Genomic DNA, 23,549 nt, shown 5'->3' on the forward strand with positions numbered 1-23,549 from the left:
CATTCAATGTAGTTTTATCAACAAGTTACAAAGTTGCGCAGTGTTTAAGTGAAATATATTTTTATACCAAGTAACAATTTAGTTTATATACTATTTTGTTGCTATATAGTATTTTAATCGACCCTTTGTCAGCCACAGTAAAGTATGTTCAGCTGGCTACAGAAATAAGAGCCCACAGGTGACTTCCAGAACATTTATTATTCACCTGACAAAGTCAGTCGCCATTGGAAGTTTCCTGTAAAATGTACTCGAGAACGAAGTAGATTTTCCTTTAAAGTGTTATTGTTACGACAAGAAAGGGAACGACGATCGATTCTGCGTTTTATATGAATTTTATTTTGTAATCGTTCTTTGGATACAATATAGCATGGGGATTATTTTCTGTTTGCGTATTTTGTAGCGAAATCTTCCTGTATATAAACTTCCATATAAATAAAACCCACAATATATTTTATTAAATATTTGGAAAATCTGGGATATCGCATGATTGTGGTCGCAATAACAAGATTCGTTAGCGAAGTATGTGGTCACAATAGTGAAACCTGTTGAATTTTTGAAAGGCGACTATTTTGTGAACTTTGCCGAGCTATTATTGTTTACGGATATTGCAGTTTTGGTGTTTTCTTTCAGTAGTTTTTTTATTGAATACAATACGGAAATCGAGGGATATTATAAGTGTATTAACAGAAGCATTTTTTGTTATTTGGTGCAATTCAGATAAGAAGTTATATTTTTAAATAGCATCAAAATCATAATTAATAACGTTTAAATCCCTTTATCCCTTCTCAGACGATTTACGAAGAACAACTCGGAGCTAAATTGTTGCTTAAGATATAAAGGTTCGTCATTAATAGCAAAGTTACGAAGGTTTGTGATCAAAATCTTATCATCGGACTTTAATTGTCTTTATAATGAGGTAGGTCGTCAATATTCATAGTGAGTATTTGTCTCCAAACAGGCCCTCGACAAATCGCCGTCTAGAATAAGATATTAGGGTGCAAAACTTCATGCATTGACCCCTTTTTAGAGGTTAATGTTTTGCGCCTCCCTTCTCATCACCTGAATACTAAAATGTTTTTTTCGTTTTTGGAGCTGAAGTTGGGTAAGTTGTGGATTATTTTGATTTAGGAGTCGGTTTATTCTAATTGAAATAAATAAAGTACGCCGTACATTGATACAATGAAATAATTATTTTTTGCAAGAAAGTGAGTATTAATTTTATATTTTCGATTAACTTTTAAGAATATTTTGTGCTTTTCTGGATTTTCTTTTACTTCTGGATATAAAAGTCTTACAAATACAATATAATTTGGAATACATTTTATTTATAGTGCTAAGAAAGAAACAGATTACAACAACATCTTATTTTCCAAATAAATCATGAAACAAGGACTACTAATTAATAAAATGAACTGACAAAATATAAACATCCCAATTTCTTGCTGTCTTGTTTTTTTTTTCTTTCTTTTTTGTTAATTTTTGTCAGTTGTTGTTTTGACTTCAAGGATTCCTTGATTACAATAACAACTGTGTATTTTGGTTAATTACATTAAAAAAAAAAACATTTCATTAAACAAGCGAGCACCAAGCCATTTCGTTAAGGAAAAACACTGGTAAAATCAATCACATCCACAAGTAACTTTAAATAACAATAAATAAATAGATTTTAGAATAAGAATTTTATATCGAATGAATTCTGCAAGTGTAGGTCTGACCTATACCTCTGCTTAGTACCGCAACACTCGGCTGCCCGCCTCTCACGTGCAGTCCACTCCAATAAAAAAGTACTCAATCTAAAACACTCGCTGCAGTTAACTTAGAAAATAGAACAAATCAAGCGCAATTCTAACACAGAAAATATATTCGCAATCTCCTAGTTTCCATTCGACGTAAAGCCAATCTGTTGGGAACACAAAAATTGCTCTATAATGCGCTTAGTACAAAGCTGGTTACGCAAAATTTACAACAAAGTATGTTCTAATTTCGACCCATTCGCCGTTGGTAAGCGCATTCCAACTGCAGTATGCACAGCGAATTTTCTGGAATATTCGCAACTTGTTTATTGTTGGCTACCTCCATTTTCCCTTTAACCTTTTAGCGCTTTATTGCTGCGTATAGCTTTAATCTGTTGCTTTAGTTTGGGTCTACTGCTTCCAAAAGGTATGTGGAATTTTGCTACGATTTTGCAGAACCTTTGATGTTTACGTCAATATTAGAATTGAAGATTGGTTATATTTTCCTCCACGTTGATTAGACATCAATCCAATTTTCTGTTTGAATAGTTTGGTTGGACAACAACTAAATTCGATTATGATACAAAGCAAACTCTTGCTCAACCACTCTACGAACTCATTATTACGTACTTAATCATTTGATCTATTAAATCTTTTTTATTTCACTATTGTTAAATTTTACTATTAAAACCATTTTTATGGCTAAGCAAATTCCGGTCAAGTCATATAAGATCTAAAACCACGTATGTTTACGATCATTTTGTACGTTTCGAGAGCTCGTTAAAATATTGATCACGGCAATCCCCGCGAGATGGAGCTACCAATTAAAACTTCAAGATGCTTTGATAAGCTTTTGTCGATGACGTCATAAATGTTAAACTATGTTACTTTTATTATTTAAGCTGTTAAGTGAAGAATTTTAGTCATCGTTTTTATAGAGAAATTGACGAGAAATTGAATAAAGTTGTCAATTTTTGACTGCCGAGCTTGTAATCGTTGAACAAATGAGGTTTGGAAGTCAAAGAAAACATTTAGCCAATCTAAGTTGCCAAGCAAATATTTCTAGGTAACCATTCGCAATAACCAGCTAGAGTACGAAGTTCTACGAACGCAATCCGGGTTCATAGCTCCCAAGTTGTGAGACTACGAGAAAAGACCGAGTCCATAGGGAAAAACTCCAAGCATGATTAATACATACGTAGAAATGATTGATCAGTCCCTTTACTGAATCAATCATCATAGTTCAATAACTTATTTTGTAACTGAGAAGCTCATATTGATGGAATAATAAGGACATGCAATGCTATTAGTAGAAATCGCATTTAGCAAAAAATCCTTGATAGCTTTAGTTTTTTTCCACGCAACGTATATAGAGTGCTCCTATTGGGTTAAAGCCGAGGCTATTTTTCTAATGGAATTTCCAGCTTTGGATGGTTTTTATAGTGCACCGAACAATATTAACTGAGAGTACACAGAAAGCTACGGAAATTAGATTCGGTAGCGGAAAAACAAAGCATACTTAATAGTATAGAAACTGCATAGGTTCATATTTATGCTGATACTCAATGCTAAAACGATTGTCATGTTTTTTAATAAATTGAAAAAATATTCAACTACTCACTTGCTGTGACGAATAAATGGTGATCACTTTTGAGTAACTTGCCCATTATAAGCACGGCAACCAAATATGTATGTATATGTAGATAAATAGAATGATACATGTCTATTTTAGTTGTATTTTATAAATAAGTTAATTTTTACGTCATGTAAATTTGTAAATAAAAATAATAAAAAAATCAAAATTTTGGTTAAATTATACATTGATTATTGTGTAATATTATATAATGATCAAAGTGTGTTAACATTTTCATTTACATAACAGGCGGTTATACAAAAAAAAAATTAATACATGTCTTATAAATAGACCTCATTCGAACACCCTCAGAGAAATCGGATCATAAGCTCTAAAAAATGACTTCATCTCTTCTAAGTTTAACATGTAATCAGTGCCTACGTACCTAAATATCAGATGGTAATGAAATCTGAGCCACAAGATACGACAACCCCGGCTTATTGAGCAACGTCAGGCCCGCACCCTCAATGCGGTATTACATATGATTTATTTTAAAGGGTGAGGTTCTCAACATGCTCCTCAGATAACTTTTGCACACCATTCATGTGTACCTAGCCTTGAATGTGAATGTTTGAAGAGTCTGTGATATGATTTATTGGTCTTAGCGTATGGTACTACAGTCGGCTTTCATTTCTTACGAGGCTTCGAGGTTAAAGGCGTGCGAATAAGGAGTCGTATTTTTTGTGACTAACTTAGTTCTATGGCTTTACTGAAGAGGATTATGAAAAGAATTGGGCTTTTTATAAATAAATCTTTGTGTGTATAATAAAAGAAAGTAGGCTGCGTGCGGATGAAATATCATGTTGAAGCTATTCATGTTTATACAAAGATACAAAAAAAGTTTAGCCTAAAGTTACCATCTGAAGACGGCGCGTAATATTACCATCAGTTTCAAGCACCAAGAAAATAACGAATTCAGTATGAAGTTCGGCTATAAGCCGTTACCATAACACAGGCAAATCTTTACATAAAGAAACACAAATGCTGCGATTACTCCAAAATACAAGAATATTACACCCTAGATATTTTGAATGAGCAAAATGAGGTGAGTGAATGAATTTTATAATTACTTGTGCGCCACTCGGTCCCTTTGGCGGTTCCGGCCCAATGTAAAATTAATTTCTGTCTACACACTGTAGGTATTATACAGCTTACATAGGGTTACGAAGTGTGCAAACAGTACGCTTAGCGAAGAATATCTTGTATTATTATTTTGTTCATTAAACAGACAGCAGGAACATTTTTAAAGTTAGTTATATTTGATAATAAATCAATACGAAATTAACATTAACTCACTACTGAATTGGAGATTAAGTAAGCTGAATAAGCGTCATAAGAAGGCCTTTAAATGTTAAATATGTACATGTTTACTTTCTGATAACTTGCTTATGTTGCTGATTTCTCGGAATCATTTCATCATTGAAACAAAACAAAGGTATTAATAATGGTAATGCAAAAAGTAATCATACATTTACTATAGTAAGTATCCAAAATCATTAATTAAATTTAAACTTATTTGATACAACACAGCGTGTAATTATACAAAATACTATTGAATTAGTAATTATGTGGCTTCTATTACAAAATATGTGGCGAACATTTTCTGTATTGTTTGATAAGCTGTCAGAAATCACTGAAATTAATAGAGCAATGTCGAAACCACAAATTCAGTTGATCTAACATGAAATTATTAATATACATTTAAATTATAACGATCGCCGTGATTGAAATAGTTTGCTGTAGACTCGTTTCAATAACCTCAATTTCATGACTATTTGGTTGTCATTCAGTTGTTTGTATTTATGAAGTTAGTATATTAGTAAAAATGGTACAAATCTCGAGCTCTTTGGAACCAAGATTCTTGAAATTGGGTATAAATTGGCGTACCTATGTAAAAGTAGTAGGTATTCTGTATACCTACTACTTTTATATATTTATACTGTATTATTATACTGTTACTTTTATACTGTGACAGGTATGCATACTGTTACTGTTACAGCCTTTTATCGTCCCACTGCTGGGCACAGGCCTCCTCTCACACGGAGAAGGATTGAGCATACACACATAGACAAAGCATACATACAAGTATACATAGGTAAGGGTGCTTACATAAAGAAACAGGTTGCCGGTACAGACAAACCTGTACGGGTAGGTACCGATCAATGCAGGTATAATATTTCAATACAATCCTATTGACTCACTTATAAAGAAACAGGTTGTAACTTACCTGTTTCTTTATAAGTGAGTATAGTATACTAAGTAATTATAATTTACGTCTAAGACTATTCATTTGTTTTTGTGTTCGCTTGTCTGTTCCCAAAATTGAAATTCGAACAAATCAAACAGAACTCTCACGTTCTTTTTGGCAAATTCCAATTAAAACAAAACACTACTTAAACCGAATGCGGTACAAGGTTGAGAAAATTAATTTAACCGCTACCTTCGTACATTGTATTGTACAACTCGCGAGATTGTTTGGTAAACAAGTTCAATTTCGGTGTTGCAGACGTACGACTGGCCTGGAATGTTTGCGGTCTACCCACCTGAGCTATGACGCTTGGAATACGTTATTACGCGGAAGACGCGGTTTTTGTGCAGCCGTCATTTTGAATTATATTTTTGGAAAAAGGACTGAAGTGGTATTGTTGTTTCTTTGAAATGAATATTACACATTCTTCTTCTTCTTCTCTGTCGATTCGCTCTTGTCAGAGCGGTCGTGGTCACGTAGGGGCGTCCACATTAGAGGCGGACACAGCTCTTTTGACGATCTCCCCGATATAGATACCTACACATTACAAGGAGAAGTGAGTATGGTCGTACCTTTATTGATCAATTGCACTGTAACTGCAAACAAAAATACAGTTTCAGAGCGTTCCTCGAAGTTCCAACATAACAATAATAAAATCTCATTAAAATACCTTTCAATATTGCGAGGTATTTCCATCTCGAAACGATGTAGTTATGTCGAGAATTTTCTTAAAATATTCATTTCAACAATGACACTAACAGAGTTATTTCAGTTCAACTTTGTATGGAGCGGCGAAAAGCTGACATTTTTAGCATTGTCCGACAGAGGAAGGCTAACGAGAATTCTTGAAGCGCAACGTTGTTAACAAAACTGTTTTTTTAAGATTTAAAATTAATGTAAATCTTCCCCTTCAACCGTTACATTGCGCAAATAAACAAAAAGTAGGTAAGTATATAGGCTAAGGTACCGGTTTGCATGCAGAGAAGCTGCTTTTCCTATGATGTGATGTGTGCTGACCTAAAAACGTATAGACAGTATAATAGTAACTACAGTTTTGCCATTAAAAAGGAAATGCTGTTTAAAAATATATTTCTTAATAAAATGTACGTATGTATATACCTGTTGATGCATTGTGGATAATCGGATGTTATGTGCTATTTTATATCCGAATGTCCATCGGGTGTCATTTTTTCACAGAAGTTCATAATACACTTAAAAATTAAATTAAATAGTCTTCATAAATGTAGTGTACTGTATTATCAGCGATATCTGTCGTCTCGTTGTACAATAAATATTAATAGAACAATAGTAATATTCACTTATAATACCACAAGAGCTTCAAAATTATCGGGTATTTCCCGATAGGTTCGTTGCAAACAAATGAAGGAGTCAACTTTTTCAGGTTAAAAAATCACGAGCGCGAAGCGCGAGTGAATTTCCTGAAAACTTGACGACTTTATTTGTTTCAAGGGAACCTTGAGGGAAATGCCAGATAATTTTGAAGCTCATGTGGTATTCGGGGGATTATTTTTCCGTCCCAAATGTCGGCCACAACCTGTCAGTTTGACGTAGCAACGACCAGAGAAAATATTCAAAAAAAATTATCAGTATAATACCATGTAGGTTGTACCACGTGACGTCGAATGGTGCAATTCTATTGGTCGATATTTGGGTCGGAAAAATAATCATATTATTTACACAATTAACGCAAAACGACTACCGAAACCCCACTCATTTGTTAAGACAGGTCAAACATTGTTCTATCTCTATCACATTCACGTAAACTACTGGAAAACGTTTTGGAACTAACCTAAGTAACGTTTTAGTTTTTTAAGGGTAGTTTAACTTTAAAAATAAAAAAATGTAGTTTATGAAATATTAGTATCAATCACACATGAAAAAAACATTGCAACAGCTACACAATAATATATTCGCTATTGCACTCTATCTTTCTTGTCATAACATAGGAAAATAGGACGTACTCTATTCTCAGTGGAAACTACATGGTATTAAAGTAAAGTATTTTCTTGTTACTTCCCAGCCATTTTCCTTGAGAAATAATTCATTTCAATCACAACGGACAAGTGAATCTCGTCGTGAAATGAACCCTGTTTATTATAAATATTATTTTTATGAAATTCCTAGGATATTTTCATTGAAGCATTATACTGGCTTGGAAACAGTTCAGTGGCAGATTGGATAAACTAACTGACTTAAATAGGACTTAATTACTTAAACATTTTTTTAAGTGTATGGTGGACAAAGTTATTTTACAGATTCGTTTTGTAAAATAATTTTAAATCTATCATTACTTACCTTTAGAATAAGGCTTAGTATGTATGTATGTTATCTTTAGACAATGGCATGCATATATTTTTTCATCCACTAACTTGCTATAAATTGTAAATTCAAATACCTACGTCAAATAAAAAAAAAAACTAACAATAACAAGAACCGGCAATGCAGTAAAAAATACAAAAAAAGTTTTTAATAAAAATGTACATTTCCCGCCACTTATTTCTATCAACCGTGTCCTTTGTAGTCAGGTTAATAATTTATTGATCTTCGAACGCATTGTAGGCACCTACTTTTACTAATTGGTTCCCGTTGAAAGGTTCTTTTAGTCGGCGCCATTTCGAGGCTGCCAACTGAATTGTTCGGAAATAATTAAACGTAAGTACTCCCCGGTAAGTAATTATTTTTCTTCGGAACTCATCTATAATTCAGAGCTAGGAAGGCTTCGATGTTTGGTTTTGAGCACGCGACTTTATTTGAGTGACTTGTTAATTGTTGGTAGTTATCAGTTTTTCTGTTATTAACATAACAGTCTGGTGTACGCTTTTTGTTCGAAGTTTGATTTTCAGTCGTTATTTAGAATGTAATCAATTTCTAACAAAAGTCATTTAACTTTATTGAACTATAGCTCTGTTTCTATCACAAATGGGTCTGTGTTCGAAACGTTAATATGACGGATTATTACATAGTAAAAGCCACATAAAAGGGAGGCTTTTGCTTGATATTTAGCAAGGGACACTAAACAGCTGATACATTCACAGATCACGCAGGAAACTTCAAGAAGGCAATCCATACGGACTTTATATTCACCGTAATAGATATTACACAATGATATCTTTCTCGCGATATTTTTCCGCCTTTACGTTCCCCGAATAAAGTTACATCGTAAAGATATACATAACCTAATCTTTATCCAAGTGGCGGAAATTTCAACAGGAAAATATTGTGACGTCACGTTTCCCGTATTTCTATAGATAGCGCTAGTATGTGACTGTTTATTTTTTGGTAACATAAACGGAATGGGACCGACACGATTATATCAATCCTTTTGATAGTAACAGCGTTCTTTGTCGATGAAACGGGCCCTTTCATGTTGTTTTTGATATCAAAATAAATGTGGTTAGATAGTATGAATATTAAAATACTGTCTTTCATCGTGAATGTTCACCCAAAAATGGTGCATTTTTATTTGTGTTTGAGGCCTTGTACAAATGGAATTTTAAAATTGGTTAGGTATACATTTTTTAAAAGAAACTCGCAATTTAGTTGAAATAAAAAGCTTGTTTTACTTATATAAAAATGCAGTATTCACATAAAAACTACCATACAATTAGATCATTAATTACAACCATACTTGGTTAAAGGCTCCAGCAGACCGGATGCGTATGCGTAACCACGCGCGTAGTCACGCGCGTAGTTACGGCGTAACCATGAGTTGTAATGTATGGAAATGTATGAGACAGGCCACACCGCTTGCGTAACGTAGACACGCGCGTGGTTACGCAAGCGGTGTGGCCTGTCTCATACATTTCCATACATTACAACTCATGGTTACGCGTGACTACGCGCGTGGTTACGCATACGCATCCGGTCTGCTCGAGCCTTAAACCACTATGAATAACAAAATAAACCAAATAAAACTACAATAAATCTTCGCAATAGAACATAACAGAGATTGATTTCCGTAACTTAATATAATCCGAAGTTTATATCCAAAACGCATTCTCATAACTGACAGTTGCTTGTTTGCGTCGAGCCGACTGAAATTGATTGAAAAGAAACAAAATATAGGGGAGAAGTTTCGCTTCCATCACTTTCCATGAAAATGTGAAAACAATAGAAATATATATATATTGTAACTAACTGCAGATTTCAATGACCTATATATCCGTCAATTTGAATAGAGATTGAATATTGACATCAACTCCATAATAAATTATGAAAGACTCTGTTGTCGGATTAATGACGAAATAATATTTATTATACAAGTAAGAGAGAGAGAGTAGAGTAAGTCGTGGTGGCCTAGTGGGTAAAGATCCAACCTCTCGAGTATGAAGGTGTGGGTTCGATTTCAGTTCAGGCAAGTATCAATGCAACTTTTCTAAGTTTGTATGCACTTTCTAAGTATATCTTGGACACCAATGGCTGATTAAAAGGTGAAGGAAAACATCTTGAGGAAACCTGGACTATACTTACAGTCTGAAATCACCAACCCGGATTGAGCAAGCGTGGTGATTAATGCTCAATCCTTCTCCGTGTGAGAGGCCCAGCAGTGGGACGATAAAAAGGCTGCTTATGCTTAAAAATGTGATTGCAATTGCAAAAATACACAAGCAGGTAAGCATGGTTGCACTCAATCACGTTAATTAACTTTCTATACCATTTATTTATGCATTAAAAGGAAAGAACCTCACCTTGACACGATTGTATTTCCCTTTATCGTGAAATCACTTCGACCTTGCATAGAGGAAGTTCGCATTTTATTAGCATGGGGGTTTCTCTCTATGGTGACGTAAAACTGAGATGAGAGAAACATGTTGTGCCATTTAGACAGCCATAAAGACACACAGATATGGAGTTATAAAGTTGTCAAATATTAAGTAAATGAATGAGGTTTTTTTGTTTCGATTCGTAACCCATTTAGTAAGTTAATAAGTGAACTTGGTGAAGATCTAGAGTCTGAAGGTTCATTTACCATAAAATGACGTCACCACCAAACGTTTTGGTGCTAAAAACAACATACTAAACACACCACATTGACAATGTTCGCCGCGTACAGCTTTTATGATAACCACAGAGAACGCGAACAGATGCAAAACTTGTTCAAGTAAAACAATTTTATACAAATTACTTAACTACTTTGAGGCATGAGAGAACTAAGCAAACTTCGGGCATGGCACTTTTAAGCAAAATTTTACTTCCCCGAGGTGGCGTATTTGCAAACTTTCATATAAACAGCTCAGCAGAAAGGTAAACAAGTTTAGTTTAACTCTAATTTCGACACTCTAAGGAGACGTACTATACGTACAAAGTTCTTGCGACGTCGTCTAATTAGTATATAACTTGGAGCCATTCGTTTCAATTTAGTTTCGGGGCATTTGCATTAGTTCGAACAACTTACACTAATATTCTTGATATAGGCTGTGAATGTCTTTTGATAGCTGTCTAAGAACTTGATTTATTGGTCTATTTTAGATTAATAATAAAATAGATATCCGTTATCAATTTTTCCAACCAGACGCGTTCATTTTGTTCAAGACTATTTAAAGGATAGCTATAAATAATTTTAAGCGCCTTTATTCTCCGAAAACTATTAAAGACCTGTCGATAAAATAGGGAATAATATATTTTTATTGAAAAGGCAATATCTAAAAACGCTGAGTAATACGATATCAAAACTTGGAAAGTTTGAGGCAAGCAATCGCGGGCCGAGTTAGAGACACAATTTCAATCTTCAATTTCACTTATAAGAAGAAAAGTCAAACGGTAACAAAATAAGAGTAAAATGAAACATTTCGAGTATCCAATTCGGGGATAAAAAGAGACAACAATGACCTTTGTTATTGAATTAATATCGTATGGACGAACCCTTTATCATGGGAGTCGATCGTTTGTCCGTTGTTTATATGTTAGGTCCGTTCATTCTGAATCTAATAATATCATGCTGAAAGGGTCACGTTTGTTTGAACGTCGTCTCTTGTGGGTCACGGATGTAAACGCTATGTTTTATTACGATCACTGGGACATGACGTACAATAACTGAACATAAATAAATTTGTGACGGCTGTATTTCTTTTACGGTCGAAGCAGAATCGAAATTGCTGCGGTCCTTTTAACTGCCCTGAAGTATTGTTGTTGGGCATTTTACCTTTAAGCCATGCATTACATGATTATGGAGTTATGCTTTATAAACCCAGAACATGTCGTATGTTAGCTATTTAATAAAGAAATATTCTTATAGGTAAGTGAAATAAAATTATAAAACATATTTTATTTTTTGCTGGACGATAATTTGGATCATATTGCACAAACTAGGGTAAAAATAATACAAAAAGTGAAATACAGCTTTTTCAGCAAAATTCATGTTCAAATTACGACGTCCACAAAAAAAACTAAAAACCAGCGCTCGCTCTTAGCGTGATTTGTTGAAAAAAAAAAGGTATAGGTAGGTAAAATCGAAGATTTTCGTACACAATCCCGGAAATTTCCATATCTAAATGGAAAACCGACCCCGAACAATCAATTTATCCTCCAATATCCTCGAGCGGTTTATACCACCTGTACAATAAATATTTATACATCTCTCCCTCGGTTTGTATCGCGAAATTCTTGAAACGGAAAACTTTTTACCAACAATTATGATATGATGTTTCTTGTTTGATTAACTGTTAAACGAATACTTTGGAATATGCTATGTTTATTTTTTTTATGTATTGGTAATTGAACACAATTTGATATTTTGATTGGATTTTTCATAAGTCCTTTTTGCATACGTAGTCAGATAGATAGATCGTGCATCAATTATAATTTTGAACTTTTGTAAATAAAACTTATTGTATCTGAGCTACATTGTTGTCTTCACAAACAACATAAAGTTTACTAATCAAAAATATTTGACCATACACAACTAATTACGTTCCCTTTTACCCTCAAAAGTCTATACCTATATCTCGTTCCACCCTTCCAATTCAGAGTTGAGCCCTAATAAAACGGTTATTACAAAAAAAATATCCGTATCGCGAATCTTTGAACTTCCACCCAATAAATAAAAGACTACTTACACGTTTGTTCAGTAACTTTTCCATTTCATGGATATGGAGCGTACGTCAAAACAAGGCCAGTATATCATTTGAAGCCGTTATGATAATAGCGAAGTTCAGTATATCATGAAGAATGGTATTCAATAGTCCCCGCGCAATGTAACTTGATTTATTTATAGGTTTTTTGCTGTGTTTAGGGTGGTAAAGTATTGTTAATTTTGAGTCTTTTGAATAGGTTTTTAATGCTGTCGAACCTTTTTAGAGACGAGGTAGGCTTTAACTAAAATTTTCTAGCAACAGCTAGATCTTACAACAGATTGATAATATACATATATACATGTGATAATATAAGATATGAAACAAGTTTTCTTCGCCCCGTAGTTACATCATAGTGGTTGTACTAATAACTCTATGGAATTATTTCCCAATTCTCCGAAAAGTCAATCAGAAATCGTTAAACACGGCTTATCCTCACTAACCCTGTTCAGCTAACTACATCAAACGTAGAATCTAACAAAATAAACAATAGAATCCAACACTGATTGTACTCTGCCATAAAAATCAAATTAATACTAGATTGAAATATTACATCATTCCATCAAAAAAGTTTCACTGCAATACGAGAATTTTGTTCTAAAACTAATTTTGACAGTTCAAAATAGTTGTCCAAATAAATGTGCATCCGAACTGTGCAATCGTTTGAAATATAATAGTTTCAAATTGGAATGTAAACAGAAAATGTTGCTGCTGTGTTTTGATTTCACCTGTGAAATGTAAAGTACTGAATAAAAAATATTAGCAGATCAAATATTAGCATTGTTTTTTACATAAAATAGTTTTATTTACACATAGTTATTTACATGAATATTTACAACACAAAAAAAAACTATCCTAGTAAAAGAATAAAAAAAAAACTTATATCTAAAACGCGTCAAAAATACCCTTGTTGATAAAAAATACAACATTATTTTCTTTGTTCCTTATAATATTATAATTATTACTGTACAAAAAAACAAAAAAGTATCATTGGAAAATCATGATATTAAAATATTATTTTCACGATTCTTTGGAAAGTTTTCTTACTAAGGTAACTACAAACTTTATCTTACTTTACTTATTCTTGGGAATAAAGAATATAAATATTTTCCGTATGCGAGTATTAAACCAACAGTTAAAGTGTGAACTGTACAAACCCTTGGGGTAAAGATAAATAAATAATGCTGAGTACCTGTCTCCGAACTTTATGCTCGTTGTGACAGACGAAGTTATGTAAGAGTCTTCCTCAAGCATTACATGTGTTGCAATTCGTCTTAATATAGTCATGTTTTTTTCTTATGATGGTTCCTTTTTACATTTACAAGGAAAGTATGGTCATGTGTTTACGCAATTATGTGTCTTCTGTGGGAAAACCTTTTGATCGTAGGTATCTTACTAAAATGATTCCAATTTGTCCAAGTACTAAAATTTTATAATGTCTGATTTTTATGAACTAATTTTACTCCAAGCTTAACGTATACCACATTGAATATTACCGTACAAATTCAATATCCCCATTTCAAAAACATTTACTTTCACATAAAGCAAATCCTTATATAAAATTCTTCAAACTCATTTTCCCCGTTGAAAATCAATGGGAAACCAAGCCAATTTCCCTTTTGTTTCGAGTTTCGGGCCCATAAGCTCTTCGCAGTCAATTTAACATCAGTTATTTATTACATCTTTGCCGTACTTAAATGTGTTTTATTTTTATTCCTTGGTGTACCTGTGGCTGCCCCGCCATTAATAAATCTTTTCTTCAGAGACCTTTAAGTGCGAAAACTAGGAGCTAATGTACGGGAAATAAAATGGCTTTACACTTGCAGCTAATATCAATTTAATGTTGCTTGCGGCTGTTATTTTCAGGGGAACAAGGAAAACGTCTGGAACTGTTTAAATTGGGACACAAAAAATAAGAAGACGTTTTGATAGGTACCCGAACGAATGAATTCAATAAATGGATAAAATAAGTTTGTAAAATGAATACCTATACATGTAGGTACTGTTACTCGTTGGATAAACGTAAAAAGTATACCTAATTTGTTTTTGGCCCTTATTGTTACTCACAGAAAAATAACACTTAGATAATTCATTTAAGGAAAGAGAAATTGAAATTATTTTCTTTTCATATCGCAAATTTGATTAACCTTCGTAAGGAAGCACCTTTAAATTGAAGATCAAAAGATACGGTGGAAAGGACCATAATAGGTAATCGATTGTCATTTATATAATAAAAGTAAGTCTCCAATACTAACGACTGATACTTTGACCTTGACCTTGACCTTAACGTGACCTTGACTTTCTGTGAAGCATGTCAGTTGAATATGTAAGGACACTTTTATGTAATTAATCTAAAGGAACGGTTTGAAGAAAAGTGGAAAACAAATAGAAGTCCGAAGCATGTTTCAGGTGATAGAATTATAATTTATACTTTTTGTGACTAAAGAACCCATTTTCTGTTTGCTTGATCATTGTCGATTCCTTTATATACAATATATAATAAATATTAAGCGTGTTAAACATTTTAGTTTTGAGATTTAATAATAGGTACGAGAGACAATCCAGCAGGTCCAAATAAAAACTGAAACACAGCAATACGATTACTGAAATACTTCGATAGACTATATTCCTACCGAACGTTCTACTTCGCTAAATCTTAATGTTTATTGAAGCGGTTAAAACAGCGAAGTTACTTTCTGTACAGAGGAACGCAAAATTTCGAATACGTACAGGTGCAAATAAAATCGAATAAAACACTTGAAAATTCATGATTTAGAACTAAGTATTGTTTGAAAAAGCATCAGCAGAAATAATGCAATCCAGGTACATAAGAGAGTACATATGAGGAGTATGTAAGAGGTGTACACAAGAGGAAAACGTAAGAGGAGTACATAAGAGGAGTATATAAGAGAGTACATAAGGGGAGTGCTTAAGAACCCAATTTTAGGTTAAGCTCGCCGTTGTACATAACTGTCTGTATTCCTTATGTATTTACTATTTAGTGTGCAATAAAGAATACAGAAAGAAAGAAAGATAAAACACTACATAAGGGGAGTACAACATCAACATTCCCCAACACTATGGCTTATATTATACAACAGAGATTTTACTACGACTTATAAGCAACTATTATTTTCCTAACATTTCAATGAATAATTTCTGACGAACCACGTATTGTGAATCAGTAATTATAAGTGTACTTGTCGACTCTGGTAAAATTACTAGTTACAACCGTTTGAACTAAATACGTTATGAGTAGGGTTGCCAGATACAGGTATTTCAAGGACAATTCGAGGATTACGAACAAAAATATGAAAAATTAAAATACCTACATATTTTTTTTGGCTTTATTTTGTATTGAAATGTTTGAAGACCGTTTTTGAAGTCCTTAAAAAGACTTGCGAAATCTGGACTCACTTCTTTAGAACGAACAATGGTAATCATTTTGTAAATTGAAGCGATTTTTGAGGTTGGGCGGGATAATTAAAGGGAGGGAAGCGGCCTGCTACTAGTAACAAAATGAAAAAAACTCGTGTATTAAGGTATAATTGGGCACGGGACAAGACATGTAATTCCGGGACAATCCCGGATTTCCCAGATATCTGGCAACCCTAGTTATGATACGAACATATTTAATCATGAATGATTAATTTGAAATGTGGCAAGCTTCGAGCTGTTGTAAGTGGCACTAACTGTCATATTATAATTACTGAACGCGTAAAATATAAAAAATTCTGTAAAACTTAAATTCTCTATCACTAACTTCTTGGGTAAGATGATGTTCCAGTTAACATTTTAGGTTATTTTTATTCATAATCTAAAAAAAAAGACTAACATTTCTTTCAATTTACTCTATCTATTTATTTTGAAGCAAACAAATCTTATTTTAATGATAAAAGTTGTAAGTCAAAGTGATTAATTATATTGAAGCCCCCACAAAATCTATTTTTACAATAAAAAAAGAAAGAATATTTTTCGTTGTGCCCAAATGTCAGGAGTCAGCCCACACTCAATAAAACCTTTAATGAAAAGCTAAAACACCGAAACCACGCAACAAATAACATTTAAAATTCATAAACTAATCAAGGGAACTTGAAAATTTTCCCTAAAATTTTGTATAAATAAATCGTAGACATCCTAATTAAACGCGGAAATACGTTAATAATACACTCGCCTACTAAAATGTTAATTACAAACGGTTGTTTACTCGCAGCAGATTTACAATGTAAACCGAAGCGGTGAGGTGAGACCATTATTATTCATCGCGGTGCCCAAATAACTTCCGAAGACTATGACATTTTAAAACTCACGTTCTAATTTTAAAAAAATCAACCATAACTAATTATTGAAGCTGATGTTTTAAATCAAACTTTTTAGTGAATGCATTGAGTTCTCTAGTAAGACCTCGTTCAAATTAAGGGATAATTGGATTTGCAAACCGCTTGAGGCAAAGTCAGCTGGTGAAATTGATGTTTTATGCGTATCAATAGACAAGTGTATGTCGGTTTAATTAATATTTTAAAACAGAAAATACGTAGAAATAACTCGACTGATATCGAAAGCAATTAAAAAATGTTGTTCAACACTATGCTTGGTAGGAATTGACTGGATTTATTCGAGACCGTCCTGTGTCGTGACTATCGGGCACTCGAGGCAATCGAATTGCATGTACCGGTTGGATCGGGTGCCCACGATAATCCTCTACTAACAAACAAAATAACAGCAACCTTGCTCGACATAGTAAGAGCTTTAGACGAGGTAGGTAGTTGCTGACATAAATTATAAAGGATAAATATAATCATAGCTGTTTCAAATGTGAAATTGAACCGCTTTTTACACGCTTTTTATTAGCTTCACCTGTATGTTTGTAACCGACTTCTTTGGGCGCGATTTTGACCCACTTTAAACGGCCAGATTTCGTTCAAACTTTGTAGATTTATTGAGGACCGATGACAATACACTAATTTGATAAAATTATTCCATTTTTAACCGACTTCCCAAAAAGGAGGAGGTTACACATACACATCGATTACTCCGAGGTTTATAGACCGATTTACGTGATTCTTTTTTTGTTCGACTCGGAATATCTGCCAGTTGGTCCTATAGTCATCAGCTCAGGATCTGATGATGGAAACCCTGAGAAATCGAGGGCAACCTTCGAAAGTTGTAGGCATACATAGGGTAAAAACTTGACACTCAGGTGTACGCCTAAAAGCACTATTCAACTGTGAAGATTTGGAGCTGACCTGATGATGGAGACCAGAGAGGGTCCAGGGAACTCGACAACTGAATATGTAAACTACCTCGTGTTTGGGCTTAAATTATTTGTATTGACAAGACCTATGCAACAGTGAAGGTTTGGAGCTGACCTGATGATGGAGACCAGAGAAAGTCGAGGGAACTCGACAACTGAATATGTAAAATACCTCGTTTGGACTTATATTCTTTGTATTGATGAGAACTTCCCACTTGTATGGATAGTGACAACTATTCGTAATATCACCCGTGTCGTCACGTTACGCACCAAATCCTCAACCATCAAGAGACCAACATCCAAAATATGTATTTTACCCGTAGTTGAATAAGTTTTATGTTTTACGCATGTTATTTCCGTTTCTATTGAACTAAATTAATTTTTAGCAAGTATAGAATTAATCTCCGTTAAATTATCTCGACAATAGTATGCAAAATATCTTGATTCCTTTAACTAACAAGGCTAGGTTAGGCAGGTTTAAAATTAAAAAGGTATTATAAATAATCCAAACTAAAAAGTAGAAAATAAATAATAGTTTAAAAAAAACTAAAAAACGCTTTTTATAGAAAACCAAACTAAAAAAAATATAAAATAAATTTTAATGAATTTAAATTAAGAAAATAGTGTTAAAAATTTCAATGAATATAAATTAATAATAGTGTGAATAAAAAAAAATATTTAAAAAAAGCGTGGGGTGCTTTTTAAGATATTCTCGAAATGATAACACTCTACTCATATCCGTCAATAAAATATTTATAACTATTGACACGATGCAATGCACCCCACGCTTTTTTAAATATTTTTTTTTATTCACACTATTATTAATTTATATTCATTGAAATTTTTAACACTATTTTCTTAATTTAAATTCATTAAAATTTATTTTATATTTTTTTTAGTTTGGTTTTCTATAAAAAGCGTTTTTTAGTTTTTTTTTAAACTATTATTTATTTTTTAGAGCTGTAAGTTGTCTAAAAAGTACAAACAGTCTTGCTCGTTGCACGTTTATAAAATAAAACAATTAGATTCAGTACAACGAAACATCATTTGCTTAGGCCTTTTCCCAACCACATTGGGACCGGCTCCAATCCAACCAGAAGCAGGTGAGCACTAATGTTTTACATGGAACAGCAGCCTATCTGACTGTCCTTTTCAACCCAGTTTTATGGGGAACCCCTGTAGTGGTCGGACTATTCGTAACAACTGTCTGAGATGTCATTTGATGACTTGCTACAAAACGAACTATTAAATTATTTTACTAGTGCCTATCACAAGGAACAATATAACAGCCTTCACCTGATATCTCATCCAATATCAGAGCAACTAATCGTGCTGGGAACTAGTGGCCCCAAGAAATATAGATAAAGTGGGTCATCGTTAACTACATTGTCTCCTGGGATTAATGATACTGTAGTTCCCCTAAATTTCTCTCTACCTGATACGAAGCGTACCCTTCGTAAATATAGGTAAGTTAAGATATGGTAGCTGTAAACAAAGTTTCTATAGGACCGCTTGATGGGGTAATCGCGCATAAATTAAGTGGCACTGGTTTTGGCTGGGAAGTTGTGGACAAACTTAGGTGTTTTCGAGTTCGATAGACTGAGATTTTTTATGTACTGAATTGATATTTATGACGTTATATATTTTTACACGCTTTTTATTAGCTTCACCTGTATGTTTGTAACCGACTTCTTTCGGCGCGATTTTGACCCACTTTAAACGGCCAGATTTCGTTCAAACTTTGTAGATTTATTGAGGACCGATGACAATACACTAATTTGATAAAATTATTCAATTTTTAACCGACTTCCCAAAAAGGTGGAGGTTACACATACACATCGATTACTCCGAGGTTTATAGACCGATTTACGTGATTCTTTTTTTGTTCGACTCGGAATAGCTGCCAGTTAGTCCCATAGTCATCAAGTCAGGATCTGATGATGGAAACCCTGAGAAATCGAGGGCAACCTTCAAAAGTTGTAGGCATACATAGGGTAAAAACTTGACACTTAGGTGTACGCCTAAAAGCACTATTCAACTGTGAAGATTTGGAGCTGACCTGATGATGGAGACCAGAGAGGGTCGAGGGAACTCGACAACTGAATATGTAAACTACCTCGTGTTTGGGCTTAAATTATTCGTATTGACAAGACCTATGCAACAGTGAAGATTTGGAGCTGACCTGATGATGGAGACCAGAGAAAGTCGAGGGAACTCGACAACTGAATATGTAAAATACCTCGTTTGGACTTATATTCTTTGTATTGATGAGAACTTCCCACTTGTATGGATAGTGACAACTATTCGTATCACTGAAAAGCTTTAAATAAATAACCTTTTTACAAAAAATTTAAACCGACTTCCCAAAACACTAAAAAGCAAAAAAAAAACTAATTTTAGGTGCATCGGCCTAGAAGTCGGTGGCAAAATTAACTTAGTAACATCCATTAGACACCGACTTCTAGGCTTTTCAATTTGCAAAATATGATTTTTGTTAATTTATATAATTTTCATCTATAGTCGATAAGGTAAGAAAATTAATTAAAATTTTCTAGAATTTTTCTCTACAGTCGATAAGGCAGGACTCGACGTTAATTTTTATTTCCAATAAATTTTCTTTAGCCGTTTTCTCTAATATTGACAAATTTTTGTATACTAAAGAGAATTTTAATTCTACAAAACAAATAATAGTTTTAAAACAAACTAAAAAGTAGAAAATAAATAATAGTTAAAAAAAAACTAAAAAACACGCTTTTTATCGAAAAAACGAACTAAAAAATAGAAAATAAATTTTAATGAATTTAAATTAAGAAAACAGTGTTAAAAATTTCAATGAATATAAATTAATAATAGTGTGAATACAAAAAAAATATTTAAAAAAAGCGTGGGGTGCTTTTAAGATATTATCGAAATGAAAATCACTGTACTCATATCTGTCAATAAAATATTTATAACTATTAACACCATGCACCCCACGGTTTTTTAAATATATTTTTTTTGTATTCACACTATTATTAATTTATATTCATTGAAATTTTTAACACTGTTTTCTTAATTTAAATTCATTAAAATTTATTTTCTATTTTTTAGTTCGTTTTTTCTATAAAAAGCGTGTTTTTTAGTTTTTTTTTATTAAATTGCCTAAAAGGTCTGTGTATTTGGATGATAATGGTTTTACCCACATTTGATTTTTCTATTGTTATTTTTCTGTAACTTAAGCCTAGTTTTACAATCCACGAACATTATAAAACATATTGTGTACCTACAAGCCATTGTGAGATTGTAGCGAAAGAGGTACTTCTAAATAATTCCTAGCTATTTTAATAAGATCACGCAGTAATGTGTTCCAATTCCTAAGAGAGCGGCGTCTAATACATTTCAAGTACGTCATAGAAATTCCACATTGAATAGCAACACTAAACATATTTCGTAAAATGTTCCCCTTACACACGCATTCTGATTCGATAAAATGATTGAGAAAGTTTCCGCTACTCGCATTGGCGACATAAAACTAATTTTATTGATATTCGCCGCGTTTACTTTTACAATTTTATCCGAACCTTTGCCGTAAGTCGTAAAGCTATACAGCCCTTGACCGAAACTTTCTGCGGAATCCTTAAGCGTACCTCCCTATATCAAAAATTTACTGACTTCGGTGTCTTTTTACGAAGTTTTTTTTCCTTCGGTTCGCGTCGATTTCGAACGTAAAGTAATGCTTTACGTTCGAAAGTGTTCTTGCGGGTCTAACATTTCATCGTTTTTCAAATTAAAAATTTTACCTGTTACATTAAGTTTTGGCTTTTGTTATTGCTTTTGAAACTTTTATCTTAAGGTCACGTGAAAAAAATAATAATCTGAAATTCTGGGCCATTAGGACAGCTCCCCTTTTCGACGCCTTTTGTTGGCTATTGTGAGATAAGAAAGCATTGTTTTAAAGAAATTACACGGTTCGTCCGCGGTAATGTCGGGTAGCCGTGTTATTGTGTGGCTATTTACCTGAACATGTTTTGTTTGTATCTGGATTTTCATCATGGTACAATAAAGCTATTCTCTACGGACCTTAAAATAACATCAGCTTTTGTGTCGTTGCATTTATAAAGTATTTTGTAAGCCCCTATAATATGTAAAATAAAATCTGTGCCTTTTGCGAGTTTACTCCTCAATCGATATGTCCCTTGCTGGAAAATTCTCCTATGGAAATTACCTATCTTTTGGTTACTGAATTGGTTGAATATTATTTTAGTAGAACATGCTAGAACCTTTCCGAAAATCTCCAGGTCCGTGTTACTGATACAATCATTTTTGACAGAGCTTAGAAGATAGATACGCTACGTTATTCATGACCATTTTTTTCCAAAATTACTCTTCAACAAAGCGACGTCAGTCAAAAAGACAATAATAGAGATGTACATCATTAACCGATAAGGTTATCGATTAATTTGCTAGGACAAACAACTATCAGTTTAATTACACGCATACCCGAAGGCAATTACAGAGTAAATATAACGTAGTTATTACATATCGCTGCTGAGATTAATACTGTTTGCTAATGAAATTGATGTTCAGTATTTGCGATGTAAATTTTAACGAATTCATTCGGTAATCGGGTTTCTGTTGTTCATGTGAAAAATGTTGATGGGAATTACTGATGCTCAGTAAGAGCTTTCGTTTTATTATTTTTGTTGTTTTTTTTTTGTTACGTCGGATTTTGGTTGAGTATTTTGTTCAATATGTTTTTTTTTTGCTTGTACACGAAATGTAAACTGTAGATTTATTTTGCAATAACATCAGCGAAATAAAGCTCAGTTTGAAACATAAAACAGATTTTCTTACTAAAATAATAAGTTTTTTTTTATTTACACTGGCCATTGATATACGTAACAGAAAGTAACATATTATTATTTTGTTTAGATAGACACATTCAATTCCACACAACAGTGGTGTAGCCACATCGAAAATTTACCATTGTGAGTTGAGACGGCGACAAATCCAAGTCGGATCCGATAACGAATTGGATACAGTTGCATTACCGTTCGGGGACTACACTAGTGATCCCCTATCAAATGTTACAGTTTTATCGATATTTAGATTTACGATTACGGTTTACAATGTAATCTTGTACTCGAATGTATTGGTTTGAGAGTAAGAGGGTGTTCTGAGGGTCTTACATTAATTTAGTTGAAGTAATATAAATCTTTGGTTTGCTTTTGATGTAATGAAGTGAATTCAATGGTTAAGTTAATGTATATTTTTATTAGGTTTCCATTAAATTAGGTATTAAGTTATGTAGGCTAAAGTAAGGCACTCTATTTGATTGAGTTTATTGATCAATGAAACTCATTAATTTATATAAGGCATTACTTATCACAAAATATCACTAGGCTCTATCAAATTAACATTATAATAAAACAATGTTTTTCCAAACATTAAAATTAAACATTAAATGGAAAAAATATAACACAATCAAATATTTAAAGTTTTTTTCTGTAATACCCACGATGAACAAAGTCGATAAAACTAAATGACTGCCAATATATCGCATCACTAATCACAGCACAAGTGGCGATGCAAGCGTCTTGCGACATGTGTG

General features: G+C 33.2%; 1 protein-coding gene across 1 annotated transcript in view; it reads right to left on the minus strand.

Moving 5' to 3' along the window:
* Positions 1 to 22,531, minus strand: part of LOC110374799 (uncharacterized) — a 340,622-nt gene extending 318,091 nt beyond the window's left edge. Inside the window, exon 1 of the mRNA XM_021332680.3 lies at positions 22,519 to 22,531. The gene's annotated coding sequence lies outside the window, so the exon portion shown is untranslated. The remainder of the gene's footprint in view (positions 1 to 22,518) is intronic.
* Positions 22,532 to 23,549: the final 1,018 nt, after the last annotated feature.

This window comes from Helicoverpa armigera, chromosome 8 (genome assembly GCF_030705265.1).
Source record: "Helicoverpa armigera isolate CAAS_96S chromosome 8, ASM3070526v1, whole genome shotgun sequence".
NCBI classification, from domain to species: Eukaryota; Metazoa; Arthropoda; class Insecta; order Lepidoptera; family Noctuidae; genus Helicoverpa; species Helicoverpa armigera.